The 23599-nt window shown below is 36.3% G+C and overlaps 1 pseudogene; it reads left to right on the top strand.

The window, feature by feature from the left end:
* Positions 1-22660: 22660 nt before the first annotated feature.
* LOC133246768 (3-beta-hydroxysteroid-Delta(8),Delta(7)-isomerase-like) lies at positions 22661-23338 on the top strand (annotated as a pseudogene).
* Positions 23339-23599: the final 261 nt, after the last annotated feature.

The raw sequence follows: 23599 nt of genomic DNA, 5'->3' as shown, positions 1-23599 counted from the left end.
ATGTCCACTGAGTCAGTGATGCCATCCAACCATCTAATCCTCTGCTGCCCTCTTCTCCTACCCTCAATCTTTCCCAGGACCAGGGTTTTTTTCCAGTGAGTTCACTCTTTCCATCAGGTGGTCAAAGCATTGGAGGTTCAACTTCAGCATTGGTCCTTCCAATGAATATTCAAGGTTGATTTCCTTTAGGATTGACTGGTTTGATCTCCTGGATGTCCAAGGGACTCTCAAGAGTCTTCTATATCACCACAATTGAAAAACATCAAAACATCAACACCACAAATGAAAAACATCAAGAGTGCCCAGCCCTCTTTACGGTCCAGCTCTCATATCCATACATGACCACTGGAAAAGCCATAGCTTTGACTATATGGACTTTGTTGGAGAAGTGTCCCTCATTTTTAATATATCATCTTGTTTTGTCATAGCTTTTCTTCCAAGGGGCAAGCATCTTTTATTTTCATGGTTATAGTTGTTTATTTTGTTTTTATTTTCATTACTCTGAGAGGTGAATGTAACGCATCTTGTTGAAATTTATGCCAGAGTTTTTTTATGCCTATGTTTTCTTCTGAGAGTTTTAATAGTGTCCAGTCTACATTTAGGACCTTGATCTATTTTGCATTAATTTCAGTGAACAGGTTAGAAAAGGTTCTATTGTATGTGTGTGTGTGTGTGTGTAGCTGTACACTTTTCCCAATACCATTTATTGAAGGACTTTTTCTGCATTATATATTCTTGCTTCCTTTGCCATTGATTTGGTGACCATGTGTGGGCTTATCTCTGGCATTTCTATCTTGTCCCATTGGTCTGTATTTCTGTTTCTGTGTCAATACCATACTGTCTTGATGACTGTGGCTTTGTAGTATAGCCTGAAGTCAGGATAGTTGATTCCTCCAGCTCTGTTTTTCTTTCTCAAGATTGCGTTGGCTATTTGGAGTCTCTTGTGTTTCAATGCATGTGTGTGTGTGTGTGTGTGTGTGTGTGTGTGTGTTCTCAGTCACTCAATAGTGTCTAAATCTTTACAATCACATGGACTGTAGCCCACCAGGTTCCTCTATCTATGAAGTCTTCCAAGCAAGAATATTGGGGTGGGTTGTCATTTCCTTCTCCAGGGGATCTTCCCAACCCTGGGTTCTAACCCACTTCTCTTGTGTTTCCTGCATTGGCAGGTGGATTCTTTACCAGTGCACAATCTGGGAAGCCTGTTTTGTTTTTCCATACAAATTGCATTTTTTTTGTTCTAATTCTATGAAAAATGTCATTGGTAATAATTTGATAGTGATTGCATTGAATCTATAGACTGCTTTGGATATTATAGTCATTTTCACAAGTTGATTCTTCCAATCCAAGAACATGATATATCTCTCCATCTATTAGTGTCATCTTTTATTTCTTTCATTAATATCTTGCAGTTTTCTGAGTATATGCCTTTTACCTCTGTAGGTAGATTTATTTCTAAGTATTTTATCTTTATGATGTGATGGCAAATGGGATTACTTTCTTTATTTCTTTTTCTGAACTTTTGTTGTTAGTGTATAGGAATACAAGACATTTATGTGTTATTAATTTTGCATGCTGCAACTTTACCAAATACATTGATGAGCTCTAGTATTATTTCTGGTAGCATCTTTCAGATTCTCTATGTATAGTATCAGGTCATCTGCGAACAATGACAGTTTTACTTATTTTCTGTCTGGATTCCTTTTATTTTTCTTCTATGATTATTATGGCTAAGACTTCCAAAACTATACTGAATAAAAGTGAAGAAATTATTGTCTTGTTCCTGATCTTAGAAGAAATGCCTTCAATTTTTACTGTCAATAATGATGTTTGCTGTGAGTTTGTCATATATGGCCTTTATTATATTGAAATATGTTCTTTCTATGCCCACTTTTTAAAGAAGTTTTATCATAAATGGTATTGAATTTTGTAAAAAGCTTTTTCTGCATCTATTGAGATGATCATATGGTTTTTATTCTCTAGTTTGCTAATATGGTATACCACATTCTCTTTGTTGTTGTTTGTTTGTTTGCTTTAACTACATTGAAGAATCCTTGCACCCATGGCTTAAATCCTACTTGATCATAGTGTATGATCCTCTTAATGTGTTGTTGGATTCAGATTGCTAGTATTTTTATTGAGGATTTTTTTTGTCTATGTTCATCGGTGATATTTGCCTGTAATTTATTTTTTTGTGTGTGATATATTTGCCTGGTTTTGGACAGGGTAACGGTGGCCATCCAGAATGAGTTTGGGAGTCATCTTTACTGAACTTTTTGAGAGCTTCAGAAGGATCAATGTTTACTCTAAATGCTTAATAAAGCTTGCCTGTGAAGCCATCTCATTCTCAAGCTTTGTTTACTCAAGTTTTTAAGTCACAGTCTTAATATCAGTTTTCTATTTCATCTCAGTTCAGTCTGGGAAGTTTATACCTTTCTAAGAATTTATCCATTTCTTTAGGTTGTCCATTTTATTGGCATATAGTTGGTTGTAGTAGCTTTACTTCCAAGGATCAAGCATCTTTTAATTTCATGGCTTCAGTTATTGTCTGCAGGGATTTTGGAGCCCTCAAATAAAATTTGTCACTGCTTCCAATTTTTCCACTTCTATTTACCATGAAGTGATGGGACCAGATGCCATGATCTTAGTTTTTTGAATCCTGAGTTTTAAGCTAGATTTTTCACTCTCCTGTTTTAACCTCATCAAGAGGGTCTTTAGTTCCTCTTCATTTTCTGTCATTAGAGTCATATTATCTGCATATATTAGGTTGTTGATATTTCTCCCATAATCTTGAACCCAGTTTGTGATTTATTCAGCTAGACATTTCAAATGATGTATTCTGCATTTAAGTTAAATAAACAGAGTGACAATAAACAGCCCTGACATATTCCTTGACCAATTTTGAACTAGTCAGTTGTTCAATATCCAGTTGTAACTATTGCTTCGTGACCTGTATTCAGTGGTCTGGTATTTCCATCTCTTTAAGAATCATCCACAGTTTGTTGTGATCCACACAGTCAAAAGCTTTAGTATAGTCAATAAATTCCATTGCTTTCTCTATGATCCAATGAATGTTGACAATTTGATCTCTGGTTCCTCTACCTTTTCAAAACCAACTTGTACATGTGGGATTTATTGATTCACATACTGCTGAAGCCTAGCTTGAAGGATTTTCAGTATAACCTTGCTAGCATGTGAAGGGAGTGCAATTGTACAGTAGTTTGAACATTCTCTGGCATTACCCTTCTTTGGGGTTGGAATGAAGACTGACCTTTCCCAGTCCTGTGGCCATTGTTGAGCTTTTCACATTTGACATGTTGAGTGCAGCACTTCAGCAGCACCACTTTTTAGGATTTGAAATAACTCAGCTGTAATTCCATCACCTCAACTAGCCTTTTTCATAGTAATGTTTCCTAAGGCCCTCTTGACTTCACACTTCAGGATGTCTGGTACTAGGTGAGTGACCACACCATCATGGTTATCATGGTTAAGATCTTTTTTGTATAGTTATGTGCTTTCTTGTCACATCTTAATCTCTTATGCCTCTCTTATATCCTTACCATTTCTGTCCTTTATCATGCCCATCCTTGCATGAAATGTCCCCTTGATATCTGATCTTCATGAGATTGCTAAGCTTTCCCGTTCTATTGTGTTCTTCTATTTCTTGGCATTCTTCACCTACATACACACATATGAGTTTTATTTACCATTTATCTAAAACTATATATATATATATATATATATATAGTGTGTGTGTATGTGTGTGTACATACATATGTGTTTGTATACATATATATCCACAGAAAATGAAATCAGTATCTCAAGCAATATCTACCCTCTTATGTTCACTGTAACATTGTTTGCAATAGGCAAGTCATGGAAATGACCTAGATGTATGTTGAGAGATGAATGGATAAAGAAAATGCAGAATATATATATATATATATACACACACACACACACACAATAATATGTAATATATATTATATAATGTTATTTAGCCATAAATAAAGAAAATCCCGGACATTTTTGATAACATAGATGAACCTGGGGAATATTATGTGGAAGAAAAAAAAACAGACAAAGAAAGACAGTATTTGTATAATCTCAGTTATATGTAAGAATCTTATAAAAGTCAACATTATAGCACTGAATAGTAGAACAACAGCTACCAGCAGCTGGGAGGCATAGGAAATGGTGGCTGCTAGTCAATGATCCCAAACTTTCAGTGTGAAGAAGAATAAGCCTGGATGTGTGTAACGGGCTAGCATACAGCCTAGTGACTATACCTAATACTATTATATTGGATACTAGAAATTTGCCAGAAGAGTATATCTTCCTACCATGGTAGCTCTGTGTGGTAATAGATGTTGTGACTAGTTTGATTGTGGTCATTAGTTCATAAGTTTGCATATATCAAGTCAGCATATTATACTCCTGAAAAATACATAAAATTCTTGTCAATTACACCTTAGTAAAGCCTTAGGGGAAAGAGAAAAAATAAACACTTGAGATTATCCTAAAAGAAAGTTTTGAAACATGTATAATATAATATAAGAAGTGAATCGCCAGTCCAGGTTTGATGCAGGATACAGGAAGCTTGGGGCTGGTGTACTGGGATGACCCAAAGGGATGGTATGGGGAGGGAGAAGGGAGCAGGGTTCAGGATTGGGAACACATGTACACCCGTGGTGGATTCATGTTGATGTCTGGCAAAATCAATACAATATTGTAAAGTAATTGGCCTCTAATTAAAATAAATAAATTTAAATTAAAAAATAATAATAAAAAAGAAAATCCTCCCAAATTGATATCTGTTCTTCAGTGTGGTGTGGAAGAAAATAGGCCTGAATACGTTGCAAAGCTAGAGAGGAGATAAAACATTTCTGGGATGATAAACTATAAAGGCATCTGAAAGTGCCATCCATATTCCAGCAAAAGGAGACTTGGTAGTCCCAATTACTGTTAATAACATTTTTTATTCGTAAAATTTTGAGTCAACATGCTTACACTAATACTTTCAGTCCTATTAAAATCACTCGTTGTACATTTTACTCTTGTCAGTTAATCATATTGTTCTTTTAAATGGAGGTTGGAATTAACATTACACTCCCATATATAAAATATATAAACAACAAAGGCCTACAGCATAGCACAGAGACCTATACTGAACATTTTGCAATAATCTATAGGGGAAAAGAATCTAAAAAGAAAAAAAAAAGAAAATTAAAGTCTAAAAGGAAAAAATGTGTATATATATATATATATATATATATACATATATATATATATATATTTCACAGGACTCTGGTTTGCAAAGTGGAGCCCAACTACAGATATGGTCTAGGAGTGTCATTTTCTGGTCTCTTTTTTCACACAGATATCTTTTTCAGCCATATTTATCCCCAGTGGTAATCATTTTCCGTAACCTACATATGCCTATGTTTGTTCTCAACAAAATTCATATTTTCCTAATTCAAATGTGAATCTCCTGATTCAGATTTCTCTATCTATCTAAAATAACCCCTTTTTTTCACATGTGAAATCTTACACAGTCCCCATGTTGCTATTAAAGTCACACTTGTTCACTGTACTCTCTTAACTACTTCTTTTTGTCAGTCTAATGCAAAACTTTCTTTAATTTCAGTTTTATTCTTCATTACCTTACCTTACTTTGTGAATTAAACCCAGAAAATCCAGATTAGAATTGTATACACAATAGACTATCTATTAAAAAAAATAAACAGCTTGATTTGTGCCTTTAAAAATAATTTGATCAAGGTAAACCTAATTGATGGTGAAACGAAGTTAGTAGCATTCCATATATTTTGTAAGAAGAATTTCATAGGTTCATAGAGACCTCCAGAATACTCTATTTAAATATGAATAATAATAATCAATTGGCTTTGAGAAAGCAACATTGAAATATGAAATCATTTTAAGTTACAAATTTAAAATGTTGAAAATAATTGCAAATTAACCTGTTAAGTATTCTAACATTTCATGACTATGTAATTATGTTCATATATAACACAAGTTAGAAAAATGTCTAAATTAATATTCAGAACATTTAAGAAACAAAATAATCCACTTTATGAAAATCATTCTATTTTTATTGAACAATCATTTATGGTCAGTACCCTTTTCAGCCTCCTCTGATATTAAGCTGTTGTAAGAGGGATAAGAGAATACGGAGAAAATTATAGTGCAAGAGCTTAGAAATATTGCTATATATTCATTTGATTTTAGATCATTTGGTTTGCCCATTTTTCTCATTTTCTCTCTTATTCATTACTTTTCCCTCAACACTAGTGACTTCTCTGATTCACTGTTGGATTTTTTGTGATGAAAAACATCTGGTATGATGCCATTTATTTATAATGAAATTCTGAGTGTGGACTTTTCCATAGACAATTGATATCAGGAGATAAGCTGCTCATAAGTTAAATTAAAAAAAAAAAAACATAGACTTGCTTTATTTAAAACATCCATATTTTCTCTTCATTGCAGCTGCCATCTAGGGTTTAACACATAATAATTACTCATGAAGAACAAGTTCATTTCTTATACTGCAGAAGCCCAGTCTTATGATTAACAACAAACTTCCTTGTTATAATGACATGGCCACTTAACATACTTAGGTATTAGATCAATTTCCATCTCTAGAAAGTTAAAGGAATTATTGTTTATTTTCTTTTGCTCTTGGAAATGACATGAATGGGGAGGGGGAAAGACTACTAAAACAAGCTTAACTCATTTAAATTTCAAATAATATTTTACAGAAGATTATATAGTTTGATTATAAGTCACATCTCCTTTATTTTGCTTGTAACTTATTTTGAAATAAAAATGTTAATCAGTTATTAAATTTAATATAATAAATATACACATCTAAAAAGTTAAATTATACTACCTGTGTTCTAACAAAAATCATTCTTCTCTTGTCCTTTTCCAGCCCTAATTCCTTATTCCTAGAGTCATTTTTTTCCCAAATATTTTAACTGTTTTTTTTTAACTGTGTATTTATGTCCAATATTTCCATGTTACTCTTACAGAGCTATTTCTCGATTTGTTTTAGATGTAGTCTTCCCAATATGGAAGTTTAAATTTTACCTCTTTTACACACATCCAACATAAACAAACAAATGTTTATTTCCCCCTATTCACATAGAATTATATGTCACTTCTGTTGTTGTCAGTGATTAATGATGACTACTTGAATATTTTTCTAGTTATGTCAAATAATATAACATAACTACAATATCTTTTGCATATTTTAAACTAATGACTTCCTTATTTTTTCTTTTACTTAACTTATTCTTATAGTATTTGAAGAAAATGAATATATTTAAATGTTTTCAAATAAGCACCTGATCAACTGAATTTTTTTCCCTGGAACCAGGCATCCTTTATACCAGTATTTATTGCACATGCTCTTGTCTTATTGTCTTGGGAATATTCCCATTTCCATTACCCCAGTGTTATCTGCCTCATTTCCTTTCCTGGGTTCTATTTCTTGCTTTTCTGGACTTAGACCCTAGGGCAGTATATTTGGAGATCTATATTGATCTGCAAATGTCTTATTTCAATAGAAGTTTAGATGATAATCTATTCCATGATTAGAAATTATTTCCCCTTCTTTTTAATAGTTTTGAGCCATTGTGATTTGGCTTCTAGCTTTGCTATCAGAGAGTTAGCCTCTCCAGAGAATTTGTTCTGCTTCCTGAAGAGTTTGGACCAAAAAAAAAAAAATTGTGTTCTAAAATTTTACAACACGATTTCATAGATTGTTACAGGCTTGTTTGTTTTGTTTTTCATTAAAACTGTTTAAAAGTTATGTGAATCATAGCAACCATCCTCAGGCTGTCGGTCAGGCATATTTATTGGGGGAAATCCTCACAACCTTACTCCTTCAACCTCAAGAGGATTCAGCACCTCCCAGCACAAGAACAGCTTCCAGAAATGACCTTCTTCAGTATGCAGCTGGAATTTCCTCATCTTTCATGCTTTCTCAACTACCTTACCTCTCTTTACATATCATTCCCTCACCTGATAAAATCTCTTTTTGTGTTTTATCTGCTTGTGAGCAGCTGAATTTTGCTAGATTTAAAATCTCTAATGACTGCTTCACACAGTCACACAATTTTGTTTTATTTTTCCCAGAGAATATTTTTTATTTCTCTTCTCAAATCCCTTGATAATATCCTTTCCTTATTATTTGCACTGAACCTAGTGGATCCTGCGAATCTTTACACTCTCATCTTTCAGTAGTGATTAATTTTCTAAACTTATTCCTTTGATATTTCCCTCTTATTCTTTTTGTGTTTCTTTTCTTCCAACATTCCTGCTATTTAGATACTTAAACCAGACTTGAACTCATATCTTTAGTCTTCAATTTTATCTTTTTTATTTTTAATCCTAGGAGATTTCCTTCAGGTTCAGTTCAGTTCAGTCGTTCATTTGTGTCAAACTCATTGTGACCGCATGGGCAGCAGCACGCCAGGCCTCCCTGTCCATGACCAACTCCCGGAGTTCACTCAAACTCACGTCCATCGAGTCGGTGATGCCGTCCAACCATCTCATCCTCTGTCATCCCCTTCTCCTCCTGCCTTCAAACTTTCCCAGTATCAGGGTCTTTTCCAGTGAGTCACTTCTTCACATCAGGTGGCCAAAGTATTGGAGTTTCAGCTTCAACATCAGTCCTTCCAATGAATATTAAGGAGTGATTTCCTTTAGGATGGACTGGTTAGATCTCCTTTCTGTCCAAAGGACTGTCAACAGTCTTCTCCAACACCACAGTTCAAAAGCATCAGTTCTTCAGTGTTCAGCTTTCTTTATACTCCAAATCTTACATTCACACATGACTACTGAAAACAACAGCAACAATAACATAGCTTTGACTAGATGATCTTTGGCAAAGTAATATCTCTGCTTTTTAATATCCTATCTAGGTTGGTCATAATTTTTCTCCCAAGGAGTAATTGTCTTTTAATTTCAAGGGTGCAGTCACCATTGGCAGTGATTTTGGAACCCCAAAAGATAAAGTCTGTACCTGTTTCCATTGTTTTCCCATCTATTTCCCATGAAGTGATGGGACCAGATGCCATGATTTAGTTTTCTGAATGATGAGTTTTAAGCCAACTTTTTCACTCTCCTCTTTCACTTTCATCAAGAGGCTCTTTAGTTCTTCTTCACTTTCTGCCATAAGGGTGGTGTCATCTGCATATCTGAGGTTATTGATATTTCTCCCGGCAATCTTGATTCCCGCTTGTGCTTCATTCAGTCCAAAATTTCTCATGATGTACTCTGTGTATAAGTTAAATTAGCAGGGTGACTATATACAGCCTTGATGTACTCCTTTTCCTATTTGGAACCAGTCTGTTGTTCCATGTCCAGTTCTAACTTGCTTCCTGACCTGCATACAGATTTCTCAGGAGGCAGGTCAGGTGTTCTGGTATTTCCATCTCTTGAAGAATTTCTCACAGTTTGTTGTGATCTACACAGTCAAAGGCTTTGGCATAGTCAAAAAATCAGAAGTAGATGTATTTCTGGAACTCTCACTTTTTTGATGATCCAGCGGATGTTGGCAATTTGATCTCTGGTTCCTCTGCCTTTTCTAAATCCAGCTTGAACATCTGGAAGTTCAAGGTTCACATACTGTTGAAGCCTGGCTTGGAGAATTTTGAGTATTACTTTGCTAGTGTGTGAAATGAGTGCAATTATGTGGTAGTTAGAGTGTTCTTTGGCATTGGTATGAAAACTGACCTTTTCCAGTCCTATGGCCATGGCTGAGTTTCCAAATTTACTGGCATACTGAGGGTAGCACTTTCACAGCATCATCTTTTAAGATTTGAAATAGTCCAACTTGGATTCCATCTCCTTCACTAGCTTTGTCCATAGTGATGCTTCCTAAGGACTTGACTTTGCATTCCAGGATATTTGGCTGTAAGTGAGTGATCACACCATGGTGGTTATCTGGGTCATCAATATATTTTTTGTATAGCTCTTCTATGTACTCTTGCCGCCTCTTCTTATTATCTTCTGCTTCTGTTAGGTCCATATTGTCTCTGTCCTTTATTGTGCCCATCTTTGCATGACATGTTCCCTTGGTATCTCTAATTTTCTTGAAGATATCTGTAGTCTTTCTCATTCTATTTTTTTCCTCTATTACTTTGCATTGATCACTGATGAAGGTTTTTTTTATTTCTTCTTGCTATTCTTTCGAATTCTAATTTCAAATGGGTATATCTTTCCTTTTCTCCTTTGCTTTTCACTTCTCTTCTTTTCTCAGCTATTGGTAAGCCCTTCTCAGACAACCATTTTGCCTTTTTGCATTTTTTTTTCTTGGGTATTGTCTTGATCACTGCCCCCTGTACAGTGTCACAAATCTCCATCCATAGTTCTTTAGGCACTCTGCCTATCAGGTCTAATCCCTTGAATCTGTTTGTCACTTCCACTGTATAATTGTAAGGGATTTGATTTAGGTCATACATGAATGGTCTAGTGGTTTCCCCTACTTTCTTCAATTTAACTCTAAATTTGGCATTAAGGAGTTCATGATCTGAGCCACAGTCAGCTCCTTGTCTTGCTTTTGCTGACTGCATAGAGTTTCTCCATCTTTGGCTGCAAAGAATATAATCAATCTGATTTTGTTATTGACCATCTGGGGATGTCCATGTGTACAGTCTTCTCTTGTGTTGTTGGAAGAGGGTATTTTCTATGACCAGTGTATTCTCTTTTCAAAACTCTATTAGCTTTTGCTTTGCTGAACTCCCCAGGTCGCTAGGTGCCCAATATGCTACTGGATCAGGGGAGAAATAATTCCTGATGGAATGAAGAGATGGAGCCAAAGGAAAAACAACACCTACTTGTGGATGTGATTGATGATGGAAGTAAAATATGATGCTGTAAAGAGCAATATTGCATAAGAACCTGGAATGTTAGGTCCATGAATCAAGGCAAATTGGAAGTGGTCAAACAGGACATGGCAAGAGTGAACATCAATATTTTAGGAATCAGTGAACTAAAATGGACTGGAGTGGGTGAATTTAACTCAGATGACCATTATATCTACTACTGTGGGCAAGAATCCCTTAAAAGAAATGGAGTAGCTATCATAGTCAACAGGAGACCAAAATGCAGTACTTGGATGAAGTCTCAAAAACAACAAAATGATCTGTTTATTTCCAAGACAAACCATTCAATATCACAGTGATCCAAGTCTATGAGTCAACCAGTAATGCAGAAGAAGCTGAAGTTGAATGGTTCAATGAAAAGCTACAAGACCTTCTAGAACTAACACCCCAAAAAGATGTCCTTTTCATTATAGGGGACTGGAATGCAAAAGTAGCAGATTTCCTTAGCTTTAATTTTTTTCTACCAAATTTTGAATTCCTGCCATGATACTTTTACTCCAAAACTCTCTTTTTCTGTTTTATGTGCATTACTTTATATTCTGATTTCAGAATATAAATATAAACAAGATTTCATGGATGAAATATCTTACTGATATTTTGAGCATGGTATTTTTCTTTTCACTTCTGTAAGCTTCTCTGCCTTTTCTGTTTCCTCAGGGAGCTTTTTGTTTTTGTTTGTTTTAGCCCTGTCTTTATAGTAGAAGTGCTACCTGATCTTTGACTTTGTGGGAAAGAATTGCTAAGACACATACTGGGGGCGGAGGTGGGGATGTGATGGTCTTGGTCAAACGTTGGTACTAATGTTAGTGGGTTGAGGCAAAAAGCTTCTATCATCCTAAAAGACAGACAAAAAGAGGGCTGGAGCAATCACCATTTAAACTCAGAACTCTGTCTCTGTCCTTAAATTCTTTTGTGCCTGGTGTGCCCAAGTCCAGCCCTCTCTATTTCAAGTTCCCAAGAAAGTAATGTCCCCTTTCTTTCTACTAGTGTGGAGCATCTACCTGTGTGCTTATGACGTGGGAATTTATTTAACATGGTCTTCCTTTTACAAAGAAGAGTCAGCAACCCTCACCTTCATTCATGTCTGGTGCCTCCAGTTCTGAGGTTTAGGTGATGTTTTGCAAATGTGCTTCCCGTAGCCTTTTCCCAAGGCAGGCAGTTAGGGTTCACTTTCCTCTAGTTTCCTGAGACAATTTCTAACATCCGTCTACTTCCTCGTCTCCACACTTTATTGATATTTGAGGGCCTGTAATCCTCTTCTCAAGAATGTATTTTCCTTGAGGACTAAACCCTTTTAGTCCTTTCTGTGAAGTTTTGAGAGAAAGCAGGTAGAACATATTATTTCAAGCTACTGTTCAACTACAGTCATAAATATTCATACACCTCATCATTTTATATATAAAGCAAAAATGGCCCTGGACCCTCAACCAGAATCAAGTTAATGCAGGAAGTTTAAATATATCCAATTGTGAACAAGCGACTTAGGTTAAGAAAACCAAATAGGCTTTCATACTGTAATAGCAAAGAACACATCTGACTCCATATTAGATCTGTTCCTTTTCCTGGGCTTAATCATGCTGGATCTGCATCTTTTGTACAAGCACTTTGCCTATAGCCTGAAATATACAGGAAGCCCATTCTTAAAGCCCTGACTTTTAGGATTCCATTCATAGAGAGACAAAAAAGGTGCAGAACAGAGAGTAACATTGTCTTGTTGGGGGTTTCCAGGAACATCCTGACCTGACCTAGGTGGATAGCTGCAAGAACAAAGGATTCCTCCACTAAGAACTTTGCAACAACCAACCACGCCCCTTCCTCACTTTGCCTTTAAAAATGTCTTTTTGAAACCCTTCCAGGAGTTCGGGTTTTCTTAGGCACAAGCGACCCAATCCCATGGATAGCCTTCAATAAACTTTTCTCTGCTCCAAAATCTGACATTTTGATCTGTTTGGTCTCACTGTGTGTGGGGCTCAGGAACTTGTGTTCAGTAACATCATTGGACAGTTGGTATTTCTGAATATGTATTTCCCAAGCCAGGTGAACCCGAAACTTTGGGGACAGAGTGCAGCAACCTGTGTTCACCAAGCTTCCATCTGGCTCAGGTGCCAGCCTGCAGCTGCACAAGGTCATGCTTTCTTGTATAAATTCATGGACTTTGTTGTTATACACTTTTCTGACACATATTTGCTTGTTATTAGATTAGTGTTTCTGATGGGATTTTATCTCTTTGCATATGGATATTATTTATTATGTGATATATTTTATTCCTTTAAAAATATTATATTTACTATTTGATGGAAGTTGCTAACCTCAGCCTGGTAGGCTACAGTCCATACGGTCTCAAAGAGTCAAACATGACTGAACAACTGAGCATGTATGCACACACACAGCTCCTAACCTTTTATGAATTTTCTTCTGTAAGAACACCTGATAATTTTCCCTGTCTTTTGTAGGGTTGCAATTTGACAAATTTTATCAGAATTTCTCCAGTTTCAGCTTATCATATCTCTTGTCAAGCAATTTAAATGATCATACTTTCTTAGTATATATGTAGATAGATATCATTTTAATTTTTAATTCTCATAACAAAAAGCGTCACATACCAAATATGTTTCCCTTTTATTTACTCACTCAATAATTTAAACAGCATTAGTAGTGTGTTTCAAACATTAGGATAAATGTTGAATTTTGAACTTTAAATAATAGAGATAAATAGACAGATAGCTAGATATGGACCTTTCTTTAAAATATCAGATATGATTGTTGCAGAAATATAGAAGACTCATTCTACTATCTTGAACATTTCTTTTTCATGGAAGAAAATATTATTTAAGTCTTTATTATTACCACAAATTTGGGTGTTTCTCCAATAAAGAATTCCATCCAAACCAGTCAATGCTCAAGTGTACTTTGAGTCAGGAGGTGAGAGAGGCAGTATTTCTTCTTTGTAAACTTAATTTCAAACTGAACCAGAGAGAGAATACAGTAAAATTAAAAATAAAATTGCATTTGTTAATATTTTTCTAAATTATTCCATAATCATTCATTTTTACTTTAGGAGGATTCACCAGTGGCTCAGCAGCAAAGAATCTGCCTAAAATGAAGGAGATGTAGATTTGTTCCCTGGGTGATGAAGATCCCCTGGAGAAGGAAACGGCAACACACTCCAGTATTCTTTCTCGCCTAGGAAATCCCATGGACTGAGGAACTTGGTGGGCTACAGTCCATGGGGTCACAAAAGTACTGAACACAACTTTGCAATTAAACACATAACAGAAAAAGTATTAAGGTATGATTATCTCAATATAAAATTGAGAAACAATAGAGATGAAATAATAGAGATGAAAAAAAAGGTCCTTTAATAGAATGAAAAAGATACCTTAACTAGATACAACATAAAGAAAGCCACCATGAAAAGATTCTAATGGAGGTGATGTCATAGTATAAGATAAGAACGCTAGATAAGATAAGAACTGGAATGTTCTTATGCTAGTGATAATGCAATTTACAGAACAAACTCCTTGAAACAACTGTGGCAAAAACTTATGCAGATAAATTTATTGCATTAATACTTAAGGGACACATTCCAAAGTTGAATTAATAAAACAACAAAATTCATACACTTAAAAAATGTTAGCTTCTCTCCTGTTTTGCCATCATTTTTCTTTCTTGCACATGGGTGCTAGTGAAAGATAATAATGCTATAAAACCTATTTTATAGCACAAAGAGATGACTGTATGTCATCAACCATGTTTTACAGCATGTGTCAGCCAAAGCTATTGTTGAATTGACTTACTTTATGTTTCACATGGAACATATTTTAAAATTAAATAAAAATTGCTCTTAGCATGAATCAATCTCAGAGAGCCAAGCAAATGTGTTTCCTATATCTGAACAAAATCCATTTTTCGTGAAGGCATAGTAAGGTTGTCTCTGCTGAAAGGTGTCTAGTCTTGCTTTTCTCTTCACAGGTAACCCTAGATTAGAGATGGCTTGGAAAATAATTTAATGTACTTTGTCAAGTGTCTTAAGTGTTAGGAAATATTATTAAATCTGAAATGGATTATGAAGTCCCTTGTCTTTATATTACGTGTCTGATAGCTAAAGCAACTAGAATAGTTGCATTGCTATTCTTCTTATAATTGGAAAATTGCAAACATCTGGGTGAGTAGTGTAACCATGTTTCAAAATCTCCTATCAACTTAAAGAGATACTCATCTCCTAGGAGAACAGTTAGCATCTGGATACAAATGCTACATTGTGTATACTGTGAACATTCTCAAGTGGTTATGTGATCTACCCAAAATAAATATTTAAAGAAAAGAAAAAAAAAGCATATATACTATATAAATATTATTATTATTGGCCCATTAATTAATTAGCCATTTAATATTCAAGAGTTGTTTTGTTCTGTCTTGTCTGTTGGTTTAAAGAGGAGTATTATGATACTGAAGTTAGACCACACAATCTTTCAGGACCAGTTACTCTCCATCTCTGTTACTATTTTACTTCATGGTTGTCCCCAACTTTAACCAGATATATACTGTATCATTTCATTTTCCCTCATGAATAAGTAAGGGTCCTGACAGACACAGAGGGTATACTCAAAACAGGTGCTAGAAGTGAGTCAAGTAACATGCGTTAAGTCAACATGAATCAAGTCACAAAGGTGTGGGCCGGACGTAGGAAAATGAGAAGACAATTGTATTCTGGACTATTAAATCTGGATCATTACCACTCTTAGATCTAGAGGAAGAAACAGAGGGCATAGTTATTGGAACACAGCAAGAGAAGGGTAGAGAGGATTAAAGTGGAGAAAGAGAATAGATATTAGAATTACTGCAATTCACTCCCTTTCTTTTGACAAACCTAAGAGAAGGAAGAAATCAAAGAAGTGACCCATATAGGTCTGCTTCCCAAAGCATGGGGAGGAAAGATAACCATCCTTAATTGTATCTTGTGTGTGGACTTGACTCACCATATCTCAGCTTTTCATAATGGTTCAACTTTTCATCTCTGGCTCAACTATTAATTGGAAAAATATTTCCATAATTCACATACTTGGAAATGGTAGCATAGTTATATTTTTATGATAGGGAATAGCTTCTAAAAATTGCCTTGGTATTGTATAACAAGCTACACTTTGTGTTCATTGAGTATCCATACAAAACTTGGCTACCTGGCAAGTAGTTTATGGTGTTTACTTCCTGTAGAAATAACTGTGGGTGAGGACAGTAACTTGAAATCTGTTGTTCAGAAACCAACATATCCTGTCTTCTATTTATTTAAGAAACAAAATTTGTTAATGATGAAAGGAGAGGTACTAAAAGGAACCTACATGAAAGTGACAGATTTAAGGGAGAAAATAAAAAGTTACCTCGGAGAAAAGGTGTGACCTATTTCTTGCACTTTAGGAATACAGCTTTTAAAAAGTTTTAGAAAACAAAACAATCTTAACATTTCCGTTTGTGATGTGTGTCAAAAAGTCAAGTGGGTTTCAAAAGTGATATTCTGAATTTCCAGCTTAAAAGATCCTTGTAACTTAGGAAATGAGTGATAGAGGAAAGCAACAATTTTAGCATGCTTTAAAAAAAAAAAAAAAACTAGTAAAAAAGAGAAATACAGAAAAATCAAAAAGAGCAGAAATTGTTTGCATTTGTATAAATTCAATGTATAAGAATAAAGTGAAAAACTAGAATTGAGGATTTCAACAAGTGTTAAAGACCTCATAACAAAGCTTTGTGCCTATGTTTCAGTACAAGGCACAGAGATAAATGAAGACAGAGGAAAACCACAGTCAGTAGAAACACAAATCTGTCCCTTAATCTGCTTGTGAATCCAAGGGGTTGAGGTCTTTCAAAATGAAGCCAAAACTTTGAGTCAGATAAATTACATTCCAAGAGATATTAATGACTTTCTATTGGTTATAACAGGATTATCAAAGAGCTAGAGACAATTTGCCATTGGAAAAAAATTATTGATTTTTCAAATTTGAAATAGAGAGGAGAGTATTCAGTTGTGTGCCATCGCAAAATTTTTTTTTCATAGAACCTATTATGAAGGAATCAATTTGATTTTCAGTTTTTACTAGGTGAGTAATGTTGTTATGAACTTCATTGACGTGCTTCTTGCTATGAAAGCATTTCTGTGGGATATATAACTAAGGGTGAAATTCCTGGCACTTCAGGTATACTTACATTTAACTTTAGAATATAAGCTAATTTCCAATTAATGCTCCCATCAGCAGTGCATGAAGTTGCTTTGTATTATCACCGGCATGCAGTACTGCCACTCATTAATTTTTGGATATTCTGAAGGGTTAGTAGTGGCATTTCAATGCATTTTTTTAAATTTTAGTTTGTAATTCCCGTTTGTTAAAGAGATTGCATGTCTTTTTGTATGCTAAATGGCCTTTCAAATACTTTTTTTGTGAATCATCTGTTCAAATATCTTGCAAATATTTTCCTCCTGAACCACCTGACTTTTTTTTTTCCTCCTAGAATTGCTGTTGTTCAGTCGCTAAGTCCTGTCTGACTCTGTGATCCCATGACCTGCAGTATGCCAGGCTTCCCTGTCCTTCACTATCTCCTGGAATTTGCTCAAGTCATATCTATTGAGTTGGTGATGCTACCCCACCATCTCTTCCTCTGTTGCCATTTTCTTATATTAGGAGTTAATTTTATATTCTGGTCGTAAGGCTACTGTTGATTATATATGTTGCAAACACTTTTATCACTTAGAATTTTAATTTTTCATTCTCATTTTTTAGTAATTTTTAAAAATGAATAATTAATCTTAATAGATGATTTATCTATCCTTTATTTTTCATGATTAGTACTTTGGGGACTTGAAAAGACTTTCTCTACTCCAAGGTTATAAAACCACTATATTTCCCAAAAGCTTTATTATTTTTCCTTTTAAAATCCTGAATGTACCTACAACTTAATGTTTGAATATGAAATGAGAGAAGGGTTTAAAAAAAATTCTTTTTTTTTGGCTATCTAATTGAACCCAAATCAACTATTTCTCTCTGCTGTGCAATGGTATATTTTCATTTATCAAGTATCTACATGAATCTATTTCTGTGCTTTGTACCTCTTCAATTTCTCAATATAGCCACATTTACTCAGTAGTAAATACCAAACTTTGTAAGTCTTGATACTCAATACAAAGAAGCCAATCATTCAGTTCTATACAAAAGCTATAGGAAAAATATTACATAACTGTGTTATTTTAAAATAATTTTTTTCTGTATTTTGTGATAGTTGTGTTGTCAACTTTAAAAGGATAGGATAATTTATTTTGTTTTAATAAATATTTAATAGACATAAACATTTATTTTCTACATATTTCCTACATGCCAAAAATAAATTTTATTTTGTTCTCAAAATGTACTGTTGATTATTAAAGTATAATTGTAATTTTCTCTCAGAAATTTTAAAGTTTTACCTTTGTCTGACTACTCTTCTTTGAATTTCTGAGAAAGTAAGCCATACCTAACCATCTTCCTTCCCCTCTACATTCAGTTTCTTTCAGAATTTTGTCTTTTTCATCACCACAAAAGATTTTTAATTTGAGAAGGATTTTTCTGAATGTGAGTCATTATTATTAGTCAAGATAGATAGACTTTTTGAAACTTAAACTCAAGAAAATATTCTTCTGTGATTTACTTCATTATCTACTGCTTTTTCCTTTGTTTTATGATTGTACTGGGACACCTCTCGTCTTATATCAACCTTCTCTCTCTCTTTTTTTGTTTTTTGGTAAACTTATCTTTCAAATCTCAATTATCGGAGATTTCCTTGACTTTTATTGCTCCTGAAACAAATTTGGTTTGGGTCTGCTTTTCCATGCACAGAAAAGCCAATCTATTGACATTGGATTATGGGAAAGGAAAATGCAATATTTATGGATGGGCCAAGCAAGGAGAAAGGGCAACTAATGCTCAGAATATCCCTCAATAGTTTCAGGGAAGGGGTATTAAAGGCAGTGTGAGGGAGGGAGCTGCAGGGTGTGGGATTATGCAAAATTCTCATTGGTTGACATCAGGGTGAAGTTTTAAGCATCATCAGCCTTCTGGTTTAAACCAGTCCAACGTCTAAGTTCTTGCAATCAGAAGTTTTCATCTGGTGAGGATCTGCTCCCTGTAAAAATAACATTAGAATGTGTGTCAGACCTTTATCTACATCTTTCAGAGCATTAGAAGCTTAGTGATTCTGCTACAGAGTGGATTTATAGTCTAAATTGTTACTGGTTTCCAGCTCAACAACTATTTTTTCATTTCTACAACTTCACATTTCCTATTGACTAGCTCATGAGTCAACCTTTTGAGACTCAGGGGAGGCCCAGGAGACTAAAGCAAAAGCCTTTTATCTCAAAGGACAGGGAGGAAGGATCTTGCATACAGTTTCATTATTATCAAAATACCTATTACTGGTTTGGCTTTTAAGTTAGACAGGACTGAACACACACACACACACACACACACACACAATCAGTAAGTTTGTCCTTTGTTTCCCTCTGTATTTTATGTACATATTTAATCATCCCGGACACTGTTGTCTTCCCAGGTGGTGCAGTGGTAAAGAATCCATCTGCCAATGCGGGACACTCAAGAGACACAGATTCGCTCCCTGGGTCATCAAGATACCCTGAAGTAGGAGATGACAACCCACAACGGTATTCTTGTGTGGAAAATCCCGTGAACAGTGGAACCTGGTGGGCTACAGTACATGGGAGTGCAAAGTCAGATACTAATGAGTATGCACCACACGCATAAACATGTAGAGAACAGGATTCCCTGACTTCTACCCACTAGAGACCAGTAGGAAAAAAAAATGTACCTTGAAGTTGCCAAATATATTTGAGGGGAGCAGTGTGAGGTAGCAAGATCACCCTATTTGAGAGCCAGTGCCATAGGTAGCTTAGAAACTGGGTATTATTAGGATACTAATCAAAACATGCTTAAACTGTCATAGAAACTTTAGTTATCTTTGTTTCCTCTATGGTCTATAGGCCCATCTCTTGAGGGTCTTGTCTTCATATACTTAATGTTCCCTAACTGTTGATTCATATTTATTAATGAAGTACTACTCAGAACTCACTTTCATATCCGATATCTTGTTTCCCAGCAACAACACTGCTGCCCTTAGAGCGAAGGGGGAGGACTCTGGATTCATCCCTCTCGAGTGGAGGGTCCTGTCTTAGATGGTTTTTAGTCTTTCATATCTGATGGAAGGCTGGAACCACTGAGAGGTGAGTCTAGCTCTTAGCACATCACTCATAACTCCCAAGGTTGGCCACTCCCCTTCGATGTACAGATTCATCTGGAAGGAATCCAGACACTGGGAAGATCCAATGCAGGAGACAGAAAACACAGTGTGATTGGCTCAACTGATTGATGGGTAAAGAGATAAGCCCTTCTAATTGCCCTTTCTTGGAGAAGACTCTTCAGAGCCCCTTGGACTGCAAGGAGATCCAACCGGTCCATTCTGAAGGAGATCAGCCCTGGGATTTCTTTGGAAGGAATGATGCTAAAGCTGAAACTCCAGTACTTTGGCCACCTCATGCGAAGAGTTGACTCATTGGAAAAGACTCTGATGCTGGGAGGGACTGGGGGCAAGAGGAGAAGGGGACGACAGAGGATGAGATGGCTAGATGGCATCACTGACTCGATGAACGTGAGTCTGAGTGAACTCCGGGAGTTGGTGATGGACAGGGAGGCCTGGCGTGCTTCGACTCATGGGGTCGCAAAGAGTCGGACACAACTGAGCGACTCAACTGAATTGAACTGAACTGATCTGTGTATCAGTTCTTCATTAGTTTGGAAACTCAGTTTGGGGTTTGGGTCTCAGTTTTCTTTTGCCTCTTTTCCCCCTTCACTCCAATTCTGTTTTATATTTGTGAAGATTTCCTCAAAGGTTCTGATTGTCTGCAAGGACCTTTGCTTATATGTTACATTTATTTACAGTTTTTATTCTTACATATACCTTTATAACCAACAGGTAAAGTCAATAGATTGTTTACAGCATGTTTATTTAAAACCAATAAGATAAATACAACTAACAACTTTGATTAAACCACTTGGTATGATATGAGGCCTCAGCCTGCTGCTCCATACACCATTTCCCCCTCTCTTGGATGACACAGATGGGAAAGCTGAGACCCCAGGTGGATCAAGCAAGGCTGCAGGGCTGTCATGGCCAGTATCTGGTAGAGGAGGCTTTGGAGATGTATGAATACTGTTCCAAAGTTATGCCCAAAGGCTCAGTGCCATATAGAGTTGGCTGCTGCTGTACTAGAAAAATCTGCATTGCTTAGTATTCAAGATAACCAGGGAGGCACTGCAATCTTGTTAGCCTGAATAACTACTTATCTTACCCAAATCCAGCTATTTCCAAAAAAAATGGAAGAAGTAAGGTTTATCTTTCATCACTCAGGTTTTGTTAGCATCCTTTCCCACTAAACAGCTTTAGATTGACAAGTCACAGATCAGAGCTTGCTCTATCCCTTGCACACTGTATTTAGAAGGTGATTTGCATACAGAATTTACATAAATCTACATAATTGCATTCCTTTGATGGTTCATAAATGGATTTCTGTAATCAGGAAACAGCTCTCAGGATCTCTTTGTTAATGGTACCATGTACACTTGTACCCTCTGTGAAATCACTTTTTAAAAGAAAAACATTATTTTGGTAATTTTAATTAATGAGCTAGAATGTAATCATCTTCATGCTGAGGTCAGAGTGTCCTAGGAAGACCAGGATCATGTGCTACTAGGAAAATTCTGCCTGTTTGCCCTCCCCCTTCTCTTTCCATTGGAAATATCCATTATCCACAAGAGGACGTAGGTCTGCTATGGAGTTCCATCTTAACTCTGGGGAAATTTGTCTTCTACCTGAGTGAAGACTGTCTCAGCATTGTCAAGCTAATCTTTCTGTCTACCCAGCAAGAGGGGTCCTGCCTTGAGAGCAGTGCCTTATGTGTTTCTGCTTATTATAAACATTCCCAAAATAAGTTCACCAAAGCACACACTTGTGTCCTTTACTGGGTCCAGCTCAGGAGACCCAGGTCTCTATGTGCTCTCTCTTTCAGCAGTGTCATAGCTTCAGGGAAAGGCTTTGCCAAAGTTCCATCCCTGCTTCTTTGAAATACAAGGTGACTTGTAGCTAGAAGATAGATGGACCACATCTTCTTTATCCATTCATCACTTGATGGACATTGACTATCATAAATAGTTCTGCAATGAACGCTGGGGTGTATATCTTTTTCAATTGTAGTTTTCCTTCAGATTTACTCAGCCATATAAAAGAATGAAATACCATTTGCAGCAACATGGATGGACCTACAGATGATCACACAGGGTGAAGTAAGCCAGATGAAAAGGATGGATATCATATGATAGTATTTATATGTGGAATTTTTAAAGTGATACAAATTAACTTATATATAAAACTGCAACAGACTCACAGACATAGAAACTTATGGTTACCAAAGGGGGAAAGAAAGAGAAGGATAAATTAGGTGGTTGAGGTTAACATATACCCACTACTGTACATAAAATTGATAAACAAGGCCCTACTGTATAGCACAGTGAGCTCTACTCAGCATCTTGTAATAATCTACAACAGAAGAGAATCTGAGTCACTTTGCCTCACACCTGAAACTAATATAACACTGTAAATCAACTGCACTTCAATAAAAAAAAAAAAAAAAGGTTTTCTTGCAGGCCTACAAAGACATGACCACCAGTCCCGTGTACCCATTCTGGCCTCTGGGCCTGAGGCTGGACAACTCTGTGCCTAATGACTGCCCCACCTGGCAGATCCTGGCCTCTTCTCTGTCTCTGGAGTCTCAGTTGTGACCACGTGGCTGTTGTCAGAATGTGCTGCGGTTGTCCCACTGGGGGCTTGGCAGAGAGTGTCCCTGTGCTGGTTTGCAATATTTGGGTTCATTCACTTGGCGATTGAAGGCTGGTTCAGCCTCTGCCACGTGGACTTTCTCAGAGAACAAACCATCTTAACTCTGGAAAGAGTATGCCAAGGGAGGCAGTCAATACGTCCTGAATGATAACTTCATGATATGCATGGAGACCATCATGGCTTACCTTTAGGGGATCACTCAGCCTGTGGATAGTGATCGCTTTTCTCCACCAGCAACCCCTTCACTTTGTCCTACAGCTTGTGATCTCTGTGAGTCAGGTATATGGAGATGTGCTCTATTTCCTGATGGAGTACCGTGATGGATTCCAGCACAGGGAGCTGGGACACCCACTCGACTTCTGGTTTTACTTTGTCTTCCTGAATGCCCTGTGGCTGGCGCTGCCTGGACTCCTCATACTGGCTTCCATAAAGCGACTTGCTCATGCCCAGAGCATACTGGTGCCAAAGCCCCCAAAGCTAGGAGCAAGCAGAACTAAAGAGTGATGGACTAGGCTTAAACACAGGCTATTGAGGAACTCTCCACCTGCCAGAAGATTCCAATCCTTGCTCCCACAGGTTTGAAGGACAAATTGAATTGATCTGTCAAACTCAGGTTGATGGGTGGGCAGTGGGAAGAAAAGAGCTGTGTGGAGCCACTGTCAGCAGCCAATGGGACAAAGGTACCAGAGAACCTAGGAAGTCTGTGATGGGGACAATTTTTTAAATCAGGAAATAAAGGTCTTGACCCTAAAAAAGAA

The sequence above is a fragment of the Bos javanicus genome, chromosome 4 (genome assembly GCF_032452875.1).
Source record: "Bos javanicus breed banteng chromosome 4, ARS-OSU_banteng_1.0, whole genome shotgun sequence".
Taxonomy (NCBI): Eukaryota; Metazoa; Chordata; class Mammalia; order Artiodactyla; family Bovidae; genus Bos; species Bos javanicus.
The sequence above is the reverse complement of the archived record's forward strand: the minus strand, read 5'-3'. Positions and strand labels throughout refer to the sequence as shown.